The 24,073-nt window shown below is 33.1% G+C and overlaps 1 long non-coding RNA gene across 1 annotated transcript; it reads left to right on the top strand.

Annotated features, from left to right (window-relative positions):
• The first annotated feature begins 802 nt into the window (after positions 1 to 802).
• On the top strand, positions 803 to 18,142 carry LOC141542491 (uncharacterized). The gene is made up of 3 exons (XR_012482178.1): positions 803 to 877; positions 4,289 to 4,363; positions 15,398 to 18,142. It is a non-coding gene; the product is annotated as an uncharacterized LOC141542491 (long non-coding RNA).
• The last annotated feature ends 5,931 nt before the right edge of the window (positions 18,143 to 24,073 follow it).

Below are 24,073 nucleotides of genomic sequence, written 5' to 3'. Positions count from 1 at the left end.
ACATCTCTGAATTTTCTGAACCTTAAAAATTTCATGTGTTAACATTATAATAATAATTAGCATTATAATTCTTCTATCAAAGTCATGATGTTTTAAATTTATATTAGATTTTAATATTTTAATAGTTAGATTTCAAACTGTTCTTAGACTTCTGAAGATTTTCATTTTTCCCCTATGTGCAAGTTTCAGACTCCTTTTGTACATAGGAGTGGGTGAAGTGTCAATTGTCAATGTTTGGAGTAAAGTAAGAATAATATGTTTAAAATAAAATGTTCATATTTTCAAAATTAGCTCCAGATGGCCTTTGAATTTCATTTATATATTCATTAATTTATTCAATTGTTGTTTTTAGCCTAATAATTAGCCTAATATTTAAAGCATAGCTATTAGAGGAAAAGCACAAATTTTTTTCAAGAAGCTATATAAAAGTTTTTCTTTTTTGCTAATTCTTACTTGAAGTCAGTATTATTGACTACAATAAAATGAGTTTTTCAATATTCATAAGAACACATTTAAAATTAATATTTCAAAAACTTCAAATTTATCAACATTATCACTGTGACTGAATGCTTCACAAAATTAATAGGGTATTGGATTCTATGATCTGTGCTTCTTAACAGTTGATTGGCATCCATAAAGGACCAAACAGAGTCAGCAAATCCTTAATTGTGTTCACCACATGCTGGCATTTCATATTAGCACACAATCTGTCAAAATTTGCATTTGCTTGCCAAACCAATATTTTCCACAAGAATAACCCAAACAATTCTTCTTATCTACTTACTCTGGAGTAGAGCAGTATTGATAGAGTAACTCTGCTCATGCACTAGATTGCACTGATGCGTAGTTGTGACTTGAAAAAACCATTATAAGACAGGTGAGTGTGTGTGTGTGTGTGTGTGTGTGTGTGTGTGTGTGTGTGTGCATGCATGCGTGTGTGTGAGAGACAGAGAGAGAGAGAGAGAGAGAGAGAGAGAGAGAGAGAGAGAGAGAGAGAGAGAGAGGGAGGGAGGAAGGGAGAGAAATAGTAACTACCACGTTAAAATGGAGAGAAAAAGGAATTTGAGGTTAGAATCTAGGATTTCTGACATCTCATTTACTCTGTGACTTTGGGAAAGTTACCCTTTTCTTATCAATAAAATGAGGTTACACTAGATCAGGAATTTTTAATTTTTTATATCTTTCTTGGCAGTGTGATGAAGCTTATATTAAACATATAGTTATTAAAACAGCATGGCATAGTTTTAAAATATCAAAAAAAAATCCAAGTTCACAAGCCTCTATAAAATCTATCCATGGATCCTATGTTAAGAATCTCTAGATTATTTCTCAGGTTCCTTCTAGCTCTAAGATAGATAGATAGATAGATAGATAGTTTAATGTGACATTCTGAATTCACATATCTTGTAGCTTGGCAAGGCCTATCTATTTGATTATTGAAAGATAGTATGCTTTTTATTTTTGAAAGATAATCTCAAAAATAATATACAGAAATTTTCTTCTTTTGGACTAAAAACCATGCATAAAATATTTTAATCAACTGTTTTTGGATTAGAAGCTATTTCATATATGGATTAGTGCTGGATTCATCATGCTTCCTGATGATGAAACTCTATATTTCAGATCTTGCGTAAGGCACTTCTGAGATATAAATGATTCTGGATATCACTACTCTCTCTCATATAACTTATCAGGTCTCAGTTTTTTGTCTTTAAAATGGAGATGATAATTACCTTAAATTATCTGAAAATATTACCTTAAAAGGTAGTGATGCTAAATGAAATTTTGTAAAATATTTTAAACCTTAAACTACTACATAAATGTCAGTTATTATACTTAAAGCAAATAAAGTGAGACACTCAAAAGAGAGTAGAAATGGAATACATTTGAATTCTTCTAAGTACATTGCATTATATACTGTTAAAATATGGCAGAAATTTAATTACTTTTAAAAAGGGAGGAGAGCATACAGTTAGCATATGATTCCAATAGTTGAATCAATGTCTATCTTCAGAAAAGCTAAGAGAATAGAGAAAGCTTCAGTGTAATCGAGGATCATGTTACTTAAAGAGCATTCAAGCATCTTCCTGTTGGACAACTTCAACTTATTATTTGAAAGAAGTAGTTGATTTTGGAAACAGATAATGTTTGTGTGTATATATGTGTGCATGCATGTGCACGTGCATGTGCACGCACACACACACACACACACACACACACACACACACACACACACACACATACACCCAAAAACCAAAAGGAGAGAAGGACACTTATTTCCTGCCTACTGGCCACAAAGTCCATTGTTTTTTGAAGCTTTGTTATTAGGCAGGATAAGTAACTTTCTGATCTTCCTTACTCCCTTCCTATCCCCAAGTCACTGAGTTCCATTCTAAAGAAGCTTGATAGAGGCTAAAGATGGAGCAAAGAAGGCCTAGTTTTGCATTCCACCTCAGATACTTGCTAGACTTTTTTTTAAATTTTGGATAAGTTAGTTTATCTCTCTGGATCTCAGTTTCCTCATATATAAAATGAAGCAGTGGGACTCAATGACTTCTCAAGTCTCTTTCATATAGAATGGAAATACAAGTTGAACTCTATTTGAAGTGATGTTCTTTATAGAACCTATAAAGTTCAAATAAATTCCAAAAATAATATTTTCCATTTTGTATTGCTTTATTGAGAACAAATCCAGAAAAAAAAAAAAAAAAAGATAACTAGGGATATAGTTCAATTTGTACAGCCATTAAATTTATCTGTGCAGGGAGAAATGCCTTCATATTTGATCATGAGAAATCTGCTGATAAGGAGAAAAATGAATGATATGTATAATGTTAAACTAACCAGTATAACATGTTGAATCATTAAATCTTGTCACAATTTTTATCAGCAAACTTTGTGCCTAGAGATGCCTTCCAAAGTTTGTTAGCAGTCAGATAACTTTCCTGTATGACATTTCCACCAGACTGGATAAAATATATGCTATTCTCTTTACTATAAACGGAGTGAAATGTGAAAAGTGAGTGTGTACAGGGAGAAAATAAGATAAATCCAGTGTTTTTTAATAGATACACCATTATAAATGTTGAGTTAAATTCTGCAGCTGTCTTTAAAGATACTTACTGTGTTCACTAGGTGGCAGTATGAGCCTTCCTAGCTCCATCATTTGAATTCTAACCTAACTAAATTCAAAATCATGTATTTTGTAATAGTATTCAGTAAGTCTCTCCAAAGGAAGCATCTGTAGGGAAATGACACAAAAGCATAGCACAAAATACAGAAAGTACTTCTGGGTATTGTGTTCCAGTTGTGAGAATAATCAAAAATCTGTTGGGGTTTAAATTTCAATTTCAGAAACATAAATATCCTATGTTTCCCTTCATAATACATTTTTCCTATTTAGAATTTTTTAAAGTTAAAAAACTCATGGAAAGTCTTTTAATATTTATTGGTGAGTGATTCTAAAAAAGGTGAATGTCTTACTAGGGATAACTCATTGGCGTAGTTAATAAGACTTGGGTCTGGTATCAGGAAGACCTGGCTTCAAATTCGGCCTCAGACATTTAGAAGCTTTGTGACCTTTAATCTCTGTTTGCTCCAATTCGTTATTTATAAAATGAGGGTAGTGATAGTACCTACTTCTCAGAATTGTTTTCAGAATTAAATTAAGTGACAATTGTAAAATGCTTAGCACAGTGCCTAGAACAGAGGTTTCCTGACTCCTGATCCAGTGCTCTATCCACAGTAACCCTAGCTATTTCTTATTTGGCAACACTGTTAGTTAGAAGGGGTATTTTAGAATAAGCTTGACCCAGTCCAGTCAGTCAGCGAATAAACATTTAGTAAGCACCTATTATGTGCCAAACACTATGCTAAATACAAGCCAGTTTCCTGGTACTTTGATTGGTTATCAATGTAAAAGGAAAAATTTGTAGGTCATTCAATAATTAACAGAGATTTAATGAACTATATAGGAAGAGTATTCAACAAGGATATTCATCAAGAATAACTGAGTTGATTCAGTTGAGTGAATATCTTTTGCCTCTTACTTGTTGGTAGTAGTCTGCCAGCCAAATCTCAGAGAGAGGATTGCTTTCTACACTGGCAACCAGTAAATCCTCTGAGCCAATCTATTCTCTCAGACAGTTTCAATATTTTCTAAGCAAACTCACATCTAACTTGCATGCAGTTGAGGGTACCAGAAGGATATTATTATTCCTACCACAAAGGGGTTGACTCTCAAATGATGTTCAGATCTTTCTCCTTTTTAAAGAATCCTCTCTTTCAGGGAACGATGCAGTTTCACAGGCCAACCCTTCTCAAAAGGGATAGCACTTGCACAGGGAAGAATCACTTTTCTCTGGTAAGACTCATCTACTTAAGACTTAATAGTTCTACTGTATTATTGAAATGCCCTGAAAAAGAAAATGCTAACCCTCTCTGGAGAATTAATCTCATGTACAACTAGATCTGTATTTTCTAGTCCAATTCCCCACTTTTCACAATTGTACTGATGAGGATACAGGCCTTAGGAGATTAATTTACTTCCCAAAGATATCACAAATATAAATAGCAGAGGCCATTGAGGCAAAATCCTCTGATTGCTGAGCCTATGTCCCGTTGGTTTTCTGAACTCAGCTTTACCACCCACATGATTTCAAGAGAGACATTAATTTTCTCTAAAGTTGTAAAATAGAGAAAATATCTACCTTACAAGAACTGAATGAGATAGAGGTAGTGTATTGTACTGTAAAGTATAGTGTAAACTGGGTTTGAATCTTGGCTATGCTAACCTGTGTTTCTGTGAACCATTCTACTTTCCTGTGTCTCATTTGGATCATTTGCCAAAATGAGGGTTCCACTTAAGGCCTCTCATATTTACGTTAGATTTATGTAAATAATTCTGTTATCCTATAATTTATATGAAGACATTGGTAATTATAAAGAATTATTCAAGATGTGAATAAATACCTGTATTTGCCTGACTTTAAAAAGTATGACAATAAAGAAGGCTTTCTTGGTATCAAGGTGATGCAGTAAGTGTCGGATGTCAGGAAGATCTTAAATTCAAGTCTAATCGCAGATATCAGCTAACTGTGTAACCCTACATAAGTTCTTAATCTTTGTGTGCCTCAATTTCTTCAATTGTAAAATGTAGATAATATTACCTCCCTCCCTTTTAAAGATAAGGTGATATATGTTTGTGAAGCATTTACTATAGTGTGAAGCACATAGTAGAATCAATATGCATGCTTATTATTTTCATTCTCATTCTTGTTCTTCAAACAATTTATGCATATTGAACTTTTTGTGACTCGGGTTTTCTTGGCAAAGACACTGTACTTGTTTGTCCTTTCCTTCTCTAACTCATTTTACAGATGAGGAAACGGAGGCAAACAGGGTTAAATGGATTGCCCAACATCACACAGCTAGAAAATAGCTGAGGACAGATTTGAGCTCAAAATGAATCTTGCTGACTTCAGATCTGATACTCTCTATCCACTGTGTTAACTAGTTGCCTCTTCCTTTTTCTCTATCCCCTTCCTTAATCTTAGTATCTTTCCTTTAAGATTACCTCTGACTGTCTGTCTATCTATCCATCTATATGTACATAAAAACAATGGGCATCAATAAAACATTTAATAACAAATTCAGCTTGAATAATTATTCTGCCACTCAACCAGTATTTATTATATACTACCATGTGTCCAGTATTGTGCTAACCACTGCGGATATAAAGACCAAAAATAGCCCCTTCTATCAAGGAGTTCAGAGTCCAGTGGGGAGATAATATGCAAAAAAATGTATAAACTATATTTATATCTATAAATAAAGGCATAATTATATAGTACAGTCATTGTTATATATGTATATAAAATTCATTTGTAAAATTATATTTATATAGTTATAATTATATATATATATATATATATATACATAATTGTAGCTAAAACTGCATATAACTACACTAAACAATATAACTATAACTATAAAGATATAGGTTACACATTGTTTACATGTGATATATCTTCATTGGATTTCAAATCCCTTAGGAGCAGGGGCTGTTATTTTTTTTTTAATCTTTACATCCCCAGCAATTAGCACAGTGCCTGGCACATGTTAGGTATCTAAAAATACTGGTTGATTGATAGAATAATTGCTCAAACTAAATTTGTTATTAAATGTTTTACTGACACCCACAGTTTTTATGTCCCATTCACTTATGACACATATCACCCCTACCCCAGCCTCTCTATCAAAACTTCCCTGTAAGAAATAACAACAGCTAAGCAAAAATGCCTCTCAGAGCTTCGGCTGAAAATGTATACATCTTTCTGCTTGAGTAGTCCCTTGAATCTGCTTAGAGAAGGGAGGCATGTATCATTATCTGTTTTCCAGGCTACTATTTTTTTTTTCTAATTACTGAGAGTTCATCTTTCTTTTAGTGTTTTTTTTTTCATTCATTTTGTTGTATTCATTTTCTGTTCTTATTCTACTCTTGAATTCATACTAACCACATGGTCCATTAATTTCTCTGTATTCATCATTTCCTTCTGCACAATATTCCTCTTGTGTTCATTTGCTGTAGCTTGTTTAATAATATCTCTATCAATAAATACCTATTTGATTTTCAGCTATTTACTATCACAAAGAGTACTGCTATGAATGTTTTGGAATAGATTAGATCTTGGCTTCTGAGTTTGTCTGGCTTGGAATTGCATATCCATAGTACACTCAAGAAAATGAAAAGTTTTGTCACATTTCTTGCATGATTCCAGATTAATACTCAAAACAGTTAATAACAATTCAAAGAATAACTAACAATGTATTAATATTCTTGCCTTTCCAAATTCCTCCAATAATAATTGGTTAAATATTGAATTAATTTCTAAGTAAATTAAAAAAAACTTTTTAGGTGACAAAATCATAATTAATTTTGAGTAGGAATAAATAATAAAGCAATATTACACGAGCCAGGCATGCTATGGGAAGAAGGGAGATTCATTCTGATGAACATCTGTTCATTTTTTAACTGAGTGGGATTTTTCTAAAATTTTGATTTGGGACTCAGAATTTAAATGTGCAAGTGATGTCAGGGAAAAATTAAGAATAAAATAGTATTTAGAAAATGCTCCTCAGAACTATTTTTCTAAAGTTATATTAGTTGTCAGTAATTGCTGATCTAACCTGAAAAGATGTAGAATAGCACTGGCACAATTGCTTCTTCCAAATTCTCATTATGAGCACCAATATCTTTATAAATGTAACTTTCCAGGCTCACTATCTACTAAGTTTTGTTCTTATGCTTAGGGCAGACTTACTACAGGAGGATTATGAGGATGCCAAAAAAGATACCTTCTTGTACCCATATATCAACACAATATTATGCAAAGATAACAGTTTTCTGCGAGATAATAAATGAAACTCAGCTAAAAGTAGAGGAAATGGGTTCTATGGTAACTGTCTCTAAATGTTCTCCCTAATTACACTATATAGGAACTCCATGTCTTTCAATCCCAAAGATACAACTGTTTTGGAGTGCAGCTGTTATTAGAGAAATAATTTTTACATGATATCAGGAGAGACTATGGAAGGAGTATGGAGGATATATTACTTGCTACTGCAATTAGGGAAGTGAATTGACCATTATAGAAGGGAGAATCAATAAGAACAGAACAAAATGAAAGTGAATTGCTCACACTTGAAGGGAGAATCAATAAGTACAGTTTGATTAGACAAGTGTACTTCCAAAGGAAAAAAAAATTAAGACAAAATTTTAGGAAAAGGTACATGTTCTTTTCTAGAAACTCATAAGAAATCTGGAATGGGGGCTGTTGAAAACTGACTTCTCTGGAAGTTTGTACTTTTCACAGTTCCCAAAAAATGAATTTATCTATCACCACTATGCAAAAGGGTGAAATGGGAAAAGTAGATGCGTCTTAATGTGTATTGTTAGTGGAGTAGATATGGATAGAAGACAGAAACTGAAAAATAAAATATTTACATACTTCTCTTAGTTCCCATGTTTACAATTATTATATCCATATAGATGACTTCCAAATCCATATAGCTACCTATGATTTCTACTTGTTGTAGTTCTGCACAACCAATTGCTTGTTGGACAAGTCCATCTGGATGATTCCTCAAGCATCTTAGACTTATTATATCCAAAAGAAAATTTGTTTTTCCTCCCTAAAATTGACCCTGCTCACAATATACCTATTTCCTTTGAGAGAACAATTCTCTTTTCATTCAAGTAAGTTCATAATCTCAGAATCATTCTTAATTCTTCTGTGTCCTATATCACTTATGTCTGATATGTTGTTGAGATCTTATAATTCTGCCCACATAGAATAAGAGTTCCTATTCTCCATCCACATGACCATTACTGTTAGAATTCTTACAAGGACCTAAGTCAGTGGAATTGATAGATGTTATGGGCCAGAACTTGAAACAAGGTGCTTATGTACTTAGTTCACACCTTTAAAGGAGTTCACACATTAGTTCACACATTCACATCTTTAGAGAGCATATATAAGGAGGAGTTCACAAGCCCACTAAAGGACAACCCTACTCTTGGACTTCCTGGAGATTCACAAATCAGAAACTCATCATTCCAACTTCCATATTTGTGCTGGCTGGAGACATTCAGAGAGAGCTCTCAGAATTAAGGAGACAGATAGGCCTTTAAGAAAGCTAACCAGGCCTAGGAAAAGAAACAAGACTTTGAAGAAGAAAATAAAGGATCTGAACTTTAACTCCTGGCTGCATTTGGGATTATTGAACTGAATTGAAACTAAGGCTGCCTCCAGAAACTCCCCACTCTCAGAGGCTGAGACAGATTCATTCCATTTTCCATCTTTGTGCTGGCTGGAGGCTTTGGATTCAGAGAGAGCTTGAGGCAGAAGCTGGAAGAGACAAAGGACTAGTATCAAGAGCTCTTAGAACCAAGAAGAGAGATAGGCCTCTAAGAAAGCTAACTGGGCTATTTTGAAGGAGACAATAAAGGATTTGGACTTTAACTTTTGGCTGCATTTGGGGTAATTATTGGAATGAACTGAAACTAAGGTTGCTCCCAGAAGCTCTCCAAGAAACCTGCCCAGAGAACATTATATTTAAAGTAGAACATTACACATTACCATCATAGAGTTTTTCCTAGACTTTCCTTAGTGGTCTTTTAATTATTCACCCTAACTCCAGTTTTCTAGTTGCCAGCCAAAATAATCATAAGATAAGGCATAACATGACATTCTTTTGTTCAAAAAGTCTTTATTATCTTCCTATTATACTTTGATGTAATACAAACTCCACAAACTGACATTTATACCTACAATCTAGCTTCAAGTTACCTCTCCATGCAACCCATTTAATATTATTATTTAATGCACTTCTCTAGCCAAAGGAGTCTATTAGTTACTCCCAGGATTAAGCATTCCATGTCTCAATTCAGACCTCATCCACTGAATTCACTCTTTTCTTACCTTTCACTTTTAGTATCCTTAGTTTCCTTCAAGGCTCAAATTAGACTTCATCTCCAGTGAGAAATCTTTCTGTCCTCCCAGTTAATGTTCTTTATACTACTAAAATAATTTTTTTATATATTTGCTTATGTATAGTTTGTGTGCCTCTTGGATGAACTCACCTGTGCCTACATTTCTTTTTACTAAAATCCATTTGATTTCCCATGTTATTCAAAACCAAAAAGTTTGTCAGCAAGAGCAGCATGCAATGTTGCAATGTTTACAGATATCAAGTATCATATAACAAATAGCATATGGCATACAGACTAGTACTAAGTACAGAGGTTCTTTAAGCAAAAGTCTAAAAATACAAAATGTTTTATTCAAGTGATTTGTTGAGATAGAGGAAAAAAGGAGTCCTGAAAGATTTTTTCCCCTTTTCTGGCTTGTTGCCAGGAATGTCTGAGGGACTGAATATAGAAGATAAAAGTCTATAAGACTGACTAATGTTATGGGTATTTTGGAATAATGATCAATGAAAGTAATTATAAAAGTCGTAGATAATATATTTTAAAAATAAATATATCTGGCATCTGTGAACTATCAAATCAGTAAAAGAAGAATCAGACACAGGTAATGTCTAATTCTCCCCTCATATCTTTGAATATTTATCATTTCCTCTTCTGGCCTATTAGCTAATCTCATGGGTATGAGATAGTGTAAAGGGCTGAAGCCATGAAAAGGCATACTTGAATCACACAAGTAGCACTTAAAACTAATTGCCTATTCTATAAGAGACAATGACTCTATTAGCATATGTTTTGTATAAATGGCTCTTCTCAAGGTTTGGTGCTGGCTCAATGTTTGATATTAAGATAATCTTAGGCAAGGATTAGAGGGTGGGGTGACAGAGCTGAGACTCACTTGGAGGCAGGGCAAGGAGGAGGAAGGTGAGGAAAGGTGGAGATTCTGGACTCCAGAATCAAGAAGAGATCTTTGGCAAAACTCCTAGCAGTTTGCCTGTCTCTTTCATTCCTCCCCCAAACACCTTTACTTATTCTGACTCTTGCTGATCCAGAGGCCTCCAGAGAGCTAGCTTGGATTTAACAAGATAGTACCTCAGAATTATTTTAATTTTCATTTCACTTCTTTAATCAACAGTGAGGGGATAGACTTGGGTCTTTTCAACAATAAGGTGATTCAGGGTACATCCAAAAGACTTGTGATGGAGAGAGTCATCTGAATCCAGAGACAGCACTAAGAGAATTGAATGTGGATCACAGTATAGTATTTATTTATTTTTACCATTTTGGTTGTTGTTTCTTCTTTGCTTGTTCTTTTTGTTCTTTCTCTTTTAATCTGAGTTTTCATGGTGCAATATGAAAAATGTGGAAATATGTTTAGAAGAATTATACAAGTTTAACCTATATGGGATTACTTGTTATTTATGGGAGGGGAAGGTGAAGAGGAGGAAATAAAATATGGAATACAAAGCTTTCCAAGTGTCAATGGTGAAAATTATCTTTTCATATCTTTTGAAAAATAAGAGCTATTATAAAAAAAATAGTGAGTTAGAATGGGGGGGGGCTATAAATAGCTTCATTATTTCATCTGAAAAATTTCAATATCTTTTGATCACATCAGTGGAATAATGGCTCTTTTAAAAAATAAATTTGACTTAATTCCCCTTATGTTTAAGAAATAAAGACATTTATCAGAGAAACTTGCTTCAGAATTCTTTACACAACTACCATTGTTAAATGTATTTCTCCCATTTATTTTATTCTCTCTTCTTTCTCCCTGTCCCTATTCAAAAGTATTTTGTTTCTGATTATCCCTTCCCCTAATATGTCCTTTCTTCTATCACCCTCTATCCTTCTTATATCTCCCTCCTCTCCTAGTGTTCTGAAGGATAAGATAGATTTCTACACTCATATTGAGCATGGATATTATTTCCTCTTTGATCCATTCTTATGAGAGTAAGTTTCACTTACTAACTTTATCTCTCTCTTCTTTCTACTGTAAAAACAACATTTTTCCTGACTCCTTTTTGGTATATAATTTATACTATTCCACCTCTCCCTTTTTCTTTCCCCTAATACATTCCTTTGTCACATCTTAATATTATTTTAAAGAAATCCCTTAATATTTAAGTCACACCTGTACCCAATTTCTACTTCTTTTAACTGCCCTGAGAATGAGAAAGTTCTTATGAGTTATCAATATTATCTTCCCATGTCATCCTCCCATGTTGGAATGTAAATAACTTGTTCAATCCTTTATGTTTTCCCTTTCCTCATTATTTTTAGTTGCACGTCCAATTTAGTGATCTTCTCTTTATCTATTTTATGCAAGTGAGATTTTATGATTTAATATATGGTCAATTTTTGTATAGGTTCCACATACCACTGAAAAAATAGTTTATTCCTTTTTGTCCCCATTCAGTTTTTTACAAAGATTTATCATACCTAACTTTTCCAAAATTCTATACCTGCTCATCTTCTTTCTTTTTATTTTGTGGTATGTTTATCTAGCTCTGAGAGAGGAAAATTTAGACCCCTCACTAGTAAAGTTTTGCTGTTTAGTTCCTCTTGCAGGTCTCTTAATTTGATGTTTTACCACTTGGTACATATATGTTTAGTCTTGTTATTACTTCATTATCTAGGGTATCTTTAGCAAAATGTAGTTTCCTTCCTTATCACTATTAGGAATTAGGTCTTTTTGCTTTTGCTTGATCTGAGATCAGGATTGCTACTCCTGCTTTTTTATTTCAGCTGAAACATAATAGATTCTGCTTCAGCCTTTACCGTTACTCTGTATGTAACACTCTACTGGTGAAAACTGCATATAATAAACAACATATTGTATGATTCTGGCTTCTAATCCAATCTGCTATCCACTTCCATTTTATAGGAGAATTCATCCCATTCACATTCATAGTTAAAATTACTAACTGTATTTCCCACCATTGTATTTTCCCCAAGTCATACTCTTCTCTTTCCTTTCCCCCTTTCCTTCTTCCACAGTGTTTGCTTCTGACAACTACCTCCCTTAAACAGCTCTCCCCTTTTACAACCCTTTTCCTTTTCTTATCCCTTTCCCCTTTTACTACTGTTCTCCCTTCCATTAGCCTCACACTTTTCTTTTCCCTTTCCTCTCCTACTCCCCTATAGGGTCAAACATGTTTCTATGTGAAGTTAAGTATTTCTGGTATTCTCTCTTTGAGCCAAATGTGATGAGAGTAAGATTCACACAACGCTCATCTTATGCCCTTCTTTCCCTTAATTGTAATTTTTCTTTTGCTTCTTTAGGAGATATAATTTGTACCATTTTCTATCTCCATTCCTCTTCTTCCAATACAATCTCCTTTCTATCTCTAGTTTATTTTTTATATCATCACAATAAAGTCAAATTATATCTACACTCTCTAATTATATGCATAACAGAAATACAGTTTTCAAGAGTTCGATATATCATCTTACCATATAAGGATATAAACTTTTTAATTTTTAAAAGAAACAGTTATGGGGCATCTAGTTAGTATAGTGAATAGACAATAGCCCTGAAGTCAGGAAGACCTGAACTCAAATCTGGCCTCAGAGACTTCACACTTCCTGGCTGTGTGATCCTGGGCAAGTCACTTAACCCCACTTGCCTCAGCAAAAAACAAAACAAAACAAATAAAACCAGTTATTTCTTTTCTTTGTGCCTTTTATTCTTCGCTTTAGTTATATATATATATATATATATATATATATATATATACATATATATAAAGATCAATTTGCTATTCAGCTCTGGTTTTTTCATCAGAAATAATTGAAATTCATCTGTTTCACAGAATGTCCATCTTTCTTCCTGAAAGATAATAATTTATTGGATAGTTAATTTGTGGCTGCAATCCAAGTTACTTTGCCCTTTGGAATATAGATTCCAGGCCCTTCAATCCTTTAAATATGCTAAGTCCTGGGTAATCCTGATTATAGCTCCTCAAAGTTTGAATTGCTTCTTTCTGGCGCTTGCAATATTTTCTCCATGACCCGATAACTATGAAATTAGGTATGATATTATTTGGAGTTTTCATTTTGGGATTTTTTTTAGGAGCTGATTGGTGGATTCTTTCAATGGCTATTTTACCTTCTGGTTCTAGCACATCAGGGCAGTTTTGCTTGATAATTTACTGAAAGATGATGTCTAAATTGTTTTTTCATCATGGTCTAATAATTTCAGGAAGTCCAATAATTCTTACATTTTCTCTCCTGGATTTATTTTCCAGATCAGTTGTTTTCTCAATTTTTTTTTTTTTTAATTTTCTGCTATTTCTCATTTTTTTAAAATTTTGTTTGACTGATTCTTGTTATCTCATTGAGTAATTCACTACCATTTATTCAATTTTAATTTTTAGTGAATTATTTTCTTCAATTAGCTTTTTATCTTCTTTTTTATTTGGCCAATTGAATTTTTAAATTAATTGTTTTGTTCAATGATTTTTTCCCCCATTTCACAAATTCTGTTTTTCAACAAGTTGGTTTCTTTCTCCACTTCACCAAAACTATTTTGTAAGGAATTATATGATTTTTCCATTTTGTTAAATCTATTTTAAGTAGTTTTCTTCAGATAGTTTTTGTGTTCCTTTTCAAATTCTCCTGAAATTATTTTTTCTTTCTTTCCCCATTTTTCATCTATCTCTCTTTTAAGATCCTTTTTGAATTCTTCCAATAGAACCTTGCAAGATGGGGAACAAGTCATCAAGTCATATCACCCTTTGGGATTTAATCTGGACACATTTTGTCTATGGTGTCCTCAGGGTTTAAGGCCTGTTTTTCTTTGTCTCCATAAAAATTAGCTAGGATCAGAGGTCATTTTGCTTTTTGCTCATTTTTAAATCTTGGAGTCTGTTCTTAGAAGGGTAGATTGTCACAAGCTTCATCTACAGGGGACAACAGCTTTATGGCTGCTCTGGGACCAATGCTGCTGATTTCCTCCTGGTGCTGGGTACATGTGGGCATATCCCATGTTGTTCTGTGGTTCAGGGGCTCACTATTTGCCTTTTGTATTTCATTGGATGTCTCATAGTTAATCTGCTAATCCACTGGCCTCTGAACTAAAACAGAGTAGTTAATGCTGCTATCTTTTGGCTAAGAGTCTCCCAGTAGATTTCCTCTCCACATACATTACCCTGTTTCCCTGCACTGTGCCTGTGTTTGGCAGCCTTCCATGTGCCCAATTGAAAGATTTTATACTGGACATTTGTTACACTTCAAATATTTGTGTGTTTTGTAACTCCAAAACCAGTTCAGAGGTTTGATCTGTGGAAACCAGGAGAACTCACACAAAGTCTACTTTCTGTCGTCTTGGTTCCCCTCCTTGTTAATTTCTTGAAAGATAATGTCAAGGCTCTTTTTGTTATCATGATTTTCAGGTAGTTCAGTGATTTTGAAATTATCTCTCTTGGAACTGTTTTCAAGATTAAATATTTTTCCAATGGGATATTTCGCGTTTTATTATATAGTTTTATTCTATTCTTGTCATTGTTTCTTGAATTCTCATAATCATTAGTTTCAAATTCTAACTTTCAAGGAATTATTTCCCTCAATGAACTTTTGTGCCTGCTTTCCCATTTGTCCAACTTTGCTTTTTAACAACTTATTTTACTCATTGGCTTTTGTACTTCCTTTTGAATCACTCTCATGTCTTTTAAAATTTCCCTCTATCTCTTTTACTTGATTTTCAGAATCCCTTTTTAGTGTAGTCTAAGAACAATTTGTATTTTCTTTGTATCTAGGAGTTTTAACTTTGCTATCTTCTTATGAGTTAGTTTTGACCTTTCTTGTCACCACTGTATCTTTGTTCAGAATAGTTTTCTATTGTTTGCTCATATTCCTAGCATGCTGCTTAATTCTTAACTCTTTATTAATATAGGGCTTCTTTTTTAGGTTGGAGAATGCAAAGTCCCAAGCTCCCAGTGTTTTGTGAAGCTGTTTCCAGAGATCCTTCTCAGGACCTGTAAGTTTTCAGTTCTTCCAAGGAGGTATAATGCAAAAAGAACTGTGGTTATTACTCTCCTGACCTGTGCTCTGATCTGTGAGAGACCACAAGCATTCCTTTCTGTCCTGGATCTGTGGGGAGTATTCCCACTCCATTGTGGCTGCATATTCTTTGTCCTGAATCTGAGGGCTAAGCAGCAGAGCTCTGTTTCAGTGCTGGCAAAGAGACACCTGTAATACCTGTCTGATCACCTAACCCCTTACCAATCTGCAGGCTGAGACCTTCAGAAGCTTCCATGGATACCACTATTCAGAGGATCCCAAGGCCTGCTACTGGTCAGAAGCTGTGATGGTGAGGTCTGGACTGAATTATGTTCCTTTTATCTGGTATGACAAACTTTTTTCTGCTGACCTTCTAAATCATCTTTGGTGTCTGTGGGATGAAAATAATTAAAACTGCCACTGCTTCTACTTATTCAGAGGTCTCAAAGACTGTTCCTGATTTGCGGGAAACAGTTTGGCAGGCTAGAATGTTCTCTATGTCCCTGGTGCAATGGACCTTTCTTAAAAGTTGTCTTTGACTGGGAAATTGTTTCATTTCATCTTTTTGTGGGTTCTAATTCTCTAAAATTTATTTAGAATCATTATTTTACCCTGGAATTTGCCCTAGAAGGTAATATAGGCAATGGAGTTGTCAAACAATGCTTTGTCCTATGCTCTGTTGTAGTACTGGGGTTGCCTATAGTCTCTTTCTTACCAGTTGCCATATCAATTAACTGTCTCTAATTTTAGGACTCCCATAAAAGGTCATGCTTTTGTTGCCACCATCAAATTTGTAACCAGTGGTGGTATATTCATGTGGGCTATGAGCCAGCCCCTACTCCTGAATCACATATTATATTAAAATATTTGAAGGTAGTTATCATGCTCCCCTTTTGTCTTTTCTTCTTCAGGATTACTATATCTAGTACCTTGAGTGGCTAATTATAAAAGAAATCTGACATGTGACACTTTCTAGCAGTGTAACTTTGAAGTAACCACTTAATTGTTCTTTAAGTTTTATCATATGTATAATGTGCACCAAGGATACACAGATTCTTCCTATAATAGGAAGCTGATAAATTTTATTTTAGACTATAATGTTCTATATCCATGTAATACCATTTCACTTGAAATAAGAAAAAAGAACTTACCAGTAATTCTCTCTCAAAATGTGGTCATCAGAATTGAATATAGCACTATAGTTGGAGTCACATTAATTATTAAATCCATTATTTAGAGCAATAACTTTGCAATGATTAGATTAATTTTTTTAAAAATTATCTTTGTGTCATATTACATTGTTTTATATTAAGATTGCAGATTACCAAAATTTAATCCAATCCAACAAGCATTTATTTGTCAAGTACTTACTATACTTAGGACAATTTTTTTAGATGTTTGCAATACAAAGAACAATGAAACCAATTCTTTCTTTAATGAATCTTATATTCTAATGTTGGGGTATAACTTATACCCACTTCATCCTTGCATTGCTCCCCCTTTGTTTTGTCCTATCAGGATTCATTTGGTTCTTTATTCTGCCAATATATATGGAATTTGTTTCTATATATGTGTATGGAAATAAATTAGATGTAAAATGATTGGTACACACATGCATGCATATATATATACATGCATATATTCTATATATGGATACATAGTTTGAAACTGTCATATTTAGCATACTTCAAACACTTGTATTTTGTCTCTGTCTGTTACATATATACACATATATGAAGTAATCCCAAAGAGTATGAATAATTAATTATTTGAAGTGGCTGCATGTATTTAAATTACACTATTTTTAAAATTTTGGTGTATGTGGGGACCTTTCTCATTTTTGGTTTCCTTAGGGTTCAATTATGGTGTATGTGAGGAAAGACCATGGGCATTTTTCTTATAACTTTTAGATATGTTTTCAATTTTCTCTTCAGTGATTTGTTTAGATCATTTCACAATTTCTCTAAGAGTACCTCATTTTAATTATAATACCCCTTATGTCTCTGATAAAATTATCAACAGAAAAGTAACTTCTGCCTTTAAAACATTCAATAGTCAACTTTCCTCAGCTCCTTCTGCCTGGGGCACAGACACCTGGAAAAGTAGCACCGTCAATTATAACAGCAGTTTGTTATAACAACAGCTGACTTGTTATATGTACAGAGAGTTATATCTAATTCTTGAAGTTGATCATACATGTTTTCTGTTTTGCAATATTTGATTTCATCTGATGAACCAAGGACCTCAAAGACTGGCTAATGACTCATTTGCCCATAGTTTGTACTTTCAGCTGATCTGCTTGAGAAGAATATGTTGGCACATAAACTCCTACTCCTATAAAGACAATTTATTTTTTTCTATTTTACTGATATCCTTTGTTTTTACATCACTTTCATTTCTCAACATCTTTCTCTCCTTCCCCTTCCCAGAAAAAGGATTTAAAATGAAACAGTTCAGTGTAATTAATGAACTCACACTTTACTTCATGAAGTGTTCAACACTCAACAACTGTGCCCTACTAATATTAAGAATGGAAGAAGGTCCTTTTTCCATATCTCTTCTTTAGGTTCAAGATTTGTCATTATAATTTTTTTGTAATTTCCTTTTCCATTGTTGTCATTGCTGTGTGCATTATTTCTGGTTCATTTTTATTTCACTTTGCATCAATACATGTCTTTATAACCTTCTCTTTATTCATTATATTTAGTTTTTCCCAATTGAATGACACCTTTGCTTCAAGTCTTTTTTTTATTTCAAGAAAAAAGTGATGCTATAAATGTTTTGGGGGATAGTGAATCTTTCTCTTTTTGACTTTTATGATATATCATGACAAGTTAGGCCTTTGTGTTAAACACTTCACTCATAGTTACAACATGGTTGGCCCAGTTCATTAATGTATCAACTTTATCACTAGTGTATCAGCATCTCTTTTTTTTTTCTACAATAACTCCAACAATAACTATTCTCATTTTTTGTCATCTTTACTAATTTGTTCTGTGGAAACTCAGGGCTCTTTGAGTTGTATTTTTTTTTTATTAGTGATCATGAAGAATTTTTCATGTGGTTTTTAGTAGTATATTGTTTTTTATAACTATTTATGTTGTTTATCCACAATGATTTTTAGTCCCATATATTTGCATTTATTAACTATGTATCAACTAAAGCTTTTTGACGCAAAAAAATTGCAGCACCAATTGCTACTTTCTTTCTCATACTATTTACATTAATTTGATTTTGTCAAATCTATTAGATTTCAGATAACTAAATTACAGTTAAATTTCAAGTAGATATTCTCTTTCATGTGATGCAGATATTATTTTACAGAAGCCTTTGCTATTGTTCATTTTGTTTTAAATCACTGAATTTTGAAAAGAAATGCCTGCAAAAAATATTTAGCCACAGAAATTTGTAGACATTTCTAAATCAAAGGTCATAACTAGAATTATTAACAAAATATGTTCTAGATAATTCAAAACATATGCATGAATCATATTCAGGAAGTTTGTTCTCATGTAGTCTGAGAAATAGCTATAAAGTATATAAAATGTAAACATCAGGGGAGGCAAACAAACTTCCAGCTGAGACTGTGGCATCAACAACTGGGTAATGTCCCCACAGGCCTCTGTGTGTTCAATACTCTGCTCATTACCAAGTGTTTTTTATATTTCTCTGGCTTTTAGGAAATTGTATCTATTACCTAATTATGATCATACTACATACATGAATTTTAAATGAAGATGCTGGACTGGCAAAAGTAAATTACTCTGATCATGTATGTAAATGGAAGCATTAAGGCAACACTCTCTTATTCCCCAAATATTCAAAGCTACTTTGGGGGAATGTTATATAACATTCTTCTGTTCCCTGCTGCTCAAGTATCTGCTTTATGCAGCAAATGCCATTTGATTACTTTAAGAGACATGAGAGACAGATTTTTTTTTTTTTTTATGTAGCTTTAGACATTTGCCAACATGGTGATGCTAAATCTTCTGTTTGCAGGTGAACAATATTAATATTTAATGCTTACACTCTCTTTAAATGGCCTGGGATATATCCTCTTAAGAATAGAAAATTGCATATGGCTTTTGGTATTACCAAGTTTATGATATCCTATTTTATTTCAGAATCAGAAAAATCATAAAGTCATCATGTCAAAGTCTAAAAAAAGTTGCCTCATAGGTAGAATAACATGAAACAAGTGATCCATAAAACACAACAAAATTCTGTTGCTTTAGACTTTCCTTTATACAATTTTTGAATATTAATTCTTAAGAAGAATGCAAAGACAATGCTGTTCATTATTACCATTTTAATGCAGACAAAACACAAAAAAAAATCATTAAAAACATTATTTTCTGTTGCTTTCAAAACTTGTTATTGACTACCACAAATGAATGGGGTTAGTGAGACTTAGTGGCCAAAGAGACATTACCTAGGAGGGACATAAGAGGATAAGAGCATAGACATTGATCCAGAAAGACATTAAAAATAATTTAACAATTTAACTTTAGGGCTTTGAGAGATTAAGAGGTTGTAGGGTTGGTTACATTATGGCAGAGGCAGATCTTGAGCTGAGATTTTTTTTCTTTTACTAATTCTGATACTAGCTCTCTATGCATAATACCATTCTGTTCCTCATATTTATTGATGCCTCCTTTAAAAGATAATTTTACTTTTGGTGAAATAACAAGAAAGTATAGAATTCAATGTTGTTTCATCACTTGCCTGTCACCAAAGGATTTTGAGATAGGTAAAAATAATAAAATGGTTTGGGTGATGTCTGATGCATAAATGAGATCCAAATGAAGCAGAGGTACATGAAATTATTGGCCTTTCTCTGTCTTTCAGAGTCATCACAGTCCATTGGGAGGACAGAGTCAAAATGAATGTTGATGATCCAAGATGTAGTCAATAACCTTGATGTCTTTGGTTTCTAATCAGCTTTTAAGAACTCCATAACACTTATTTTAGCTGTCTCCTTGACTACTAGACAAGATTGTTCTCCTCTGTCCATACCATGAGGAGACTTCTTCATTTTATTGGAATAGACATTCCCACCCAACATAACCGTAACTTAGCACATCTGCTGAAAAAGTTTACTTGGGTATGACTGTTGTGCATGCTACATCTTCTTGGAGCCCAGGTGAGAGTTAGGTGGATCAGGTGGACAGATAAAGGTAAAAAGTGGTCCTGAGAGTTTGGCACCCTTCACACCAGAGATACCAGTTTTCCCTGAGCATACCATACAGCCCTTTAGACTTATTTTTCAATTAAGACCATGCAACATATAATAATTTTAAAGGAAGATATATATGGAAAAAGTAAATTACTCATAAATATAACTGGAAAAATTCTCTGACTGAGAGGCCATTGCATTGCCTGACTGAGATGTGCAGACTGCTGACTGGCTGACTAACTGACTGGAAGGGACGAGAGACTGTAGACTGGCTGACTGACTGAGACTGCTGGTGCATAATGGGAGATTGAAGGAGACAATAAAGACTTTGGATTTTATTCCTGACTGTTCTCAATGGTGATTATTCTTCTGAGACCAAGGCTGGTTCCAAGGCCTTCCAGAAAGCTAGCCAGGACATTACACTTAGTATGTCTGGAAGTATTTTCATTTGGTATATGATCTAGAATTGTCACAAGTGAGTAGAATGTTGCAATTAAAGCAGGATTTTTTTTAAAGTTCCATTTAAGGATTAGAAACACAATCTAATTTTAATTCATTGCATTCATATATGGCAAAATACATTCATATTATATCTTTCCCCTCTGTCACATTTCTTGAGAGACAGTGAGATTATGAGAAAGATAATTTAGATTATGGATATAATCTAAAGGAAAAACAAACAAACAAACAAACAAAAATAAACTGTTCCCATAGTAATTATGGTGGGGCATAATGTTAGCATTTTCAATGATAAAATATTCTCCAGGATTCATATTGAATGAGACAAAAAACAAAACAACAACAACAACAACAAAACCTGACTTTTAAAGGTATATTTCCCTGTTTACAAATGTTAATGATTAAAGAGAAGGGAAGGAGAAAAAAATGTTTTTGATTTTCGTATTTTATTTTATTTTTTTATTTTTATTTTATAATTATAACTTTTTTTGACAGTACATATGCATGAGTAATTTTTTTTTACAACAGTATCCCTTGCACTCACTTCTGTTCTGATTTTTCTCTTCCTTCCCTCCACCCCTTCACCTAGATGGTAGGCTGTCTTATACATGTTATAAATGCTATGGTATATTGGGAAGGAGAAAAAATTATAAGCAAATTGAAAAAATGGAAAGATGTTATATTGTGAATATTGTGTTATATATGTGTGTCAAACTTTTCTTGTTCTATTAAACTTTTGAGCCTCAAACAATATCCATCAGAGTTTCTAGGAGGGAGATTATCCAACCATTCATTGTTACCAGCTCCCTGAATTGTGACTATGATTGAAATACCTATGTAGAGGGTTTAACAAATGGAAAAAGAATTCTCCTACTGAGCTTCCAAAAGAATATTAGAAACATGTGTGACTTGTATTGTCAACCTGACTTAGATTCTAAGCCCTAAGGGCAGGGATTGATGTCCTTGGAAGTGAACTAGATGACTGGGCATCATGCTACACTTAATAAAAATAGCTGTAGTAATGTAATAAAAGATAAAAAAAAATCCAAATCCCAGACTATAAAGTTTCCACAAACCCTGTTCTCTTTTATTGTGAATTCCATTATTACTGATATATGTAACAAGGAGAGTTTGTCATTTTAAATGTATAATATGTATGAAACATTCTAAGATGAATACGATAAAGCTATTATAATTATTCAGTCACATTCTTAGTGACTAATGCAATTGACTAATGCAATTGACTAACTTATTTATTGATATGTTAACCAGTACTTCTAATATGTCCAGATAAAAAGAACATCCAATTCAGTTAATTACATCTTCATCTTAAGATTAATATTAGAGCTTTTAAAAACCTAATGGAGGTTGGGGAGACATGTTTGCCACATGGCTAACTGAAAAATACAGAAAACAAGATCCCACTGCACTGAGTGTTTGTTGATTTAAAAAGAACAGTTTTCATTAAAAAAAAATCTAATGGCAAGTTAAATTTTTCTCTGATACTAAAGAAAAAAAAGCCAAAATAATTTGGAAATAATCTCAATAACTGAATCTTAAAACACTTTCTGAAATGAAACAGTTCTTTGCAGTTGCTGTTATGTGGTTATATACCCACCTTCATGACTGGATGGAATATTTTCATTGATGAGATTATAGTTCCATGGAAGTAAGAAGTTATATTGCCAGTGTTTCTGAAAAGGCCTCATTTTTAAAACATGCAGTGAACTGAGTTAAATTCATAATAATACATGTAATTCCTCAAGTGACAAGTGGCCAAAAGATAGGAGCATATAATTTAATTTTCAAATGAAGAAATTCAAACCATCTATAGTCATATGAAAAAATGCTGTAAATAACTATTGATTAAGGAAATGCAAATTTAAAAACTCAATTTTACCACCTGACACCTCTCAGATTTGCTTAGTATTGTTGGTGGAGTTCTGAACTGATCCAGCTATTCTGGACAGCATTTTGGAACTATGTTCAAAGGACTATAAAACTTGTTTAGCTTTTGTTCTAGTAGTGTCACTACTGAATCTATGTCCCAAAGAGATCATAAAAGAAAGTAAAGAACTCACATGTGCAAAAATGTTTGTGGTGGCTCTTTTTTTTGTGGTGGCAAAGGATGGGAAATTGAGTGGATGTCCATCGAGTGGATAATGGCTGAATAAATTATGACACATGAATACAAGAGATTATTATTGTTCTATAAGAAATGATGATTTTAGAAAAAATCTGGAAAAACTTATATGAACTGATGCTGAATGAAATTGTGCAATTGTGCATGACGTGATGTGCTATGATGAAATTTCTGTTTTTCAGCAATGCATTGATCCAAGACTATTAGAGTTGATAGGCTTGGATTAGAAATTGCCATTTGCATCCAGAAAGAGAACTATAAAGACTGAAAGCAGATTTAAGCATATTCTTTTCACCTTTTTTTTTTTTTTTTTTTTTTTTTTTTTTTTTTTTTTTTTTTGTTACTGGCTTGTTTGCTTTTTCTTTCTCATGGTTTTTCCACTTTGTTCTGATTTTTGTTTCACAAATGACTAATACGGATATATGTGTGTAAAGATTGCATATGTACAACTTGTATCAGATTGCTTGCTGTCTTGGGAAGATATGGGAAGGAGGAAGAAGAAATTTGGAACTCAAAAATCTTATAAAAATGAATGCTGATAATTATTTTACACGTAATTAGAAAAATAAAATACTACTGAATTTTGAAAGAGGATATGCCCATTAGTATTGGGACTAGGTTCTTTAATATGCTATAATTCTAGATAGGCAAATCCCAATTTTCTACAAAAAGAAATGTTACACAATAGATTTAATGCTTAAACTAATATCTGGTTTACATACTGTCCTTCAGAATGACCTAATATTTTCTGCTTTAAAATGGTACATGTCTATAAACTTGCCTTTATTTTGTGAGTTTTGCAAAA

Source organism: Sminthopsis crassicaudata, chromosome 5, assembly GCF_048593235.1.
Source record: "Sminthopsis crassicaudata isolate SCR6 chromosome 5, ASM4859323v1, whole genome shotgun sequence".
NCBI lineage: Eukaryota > Metazoa > Chordata > Mammalia > Dasyuromorphia > Dasyuridae > Sminthopsis > Sminthopsis crassicaudata.
The sequence above is the reverse complement of the archived record's forward strand: the minus strand, read 5'-3'. Positions and strand labels throughout refer to the sequence as shown.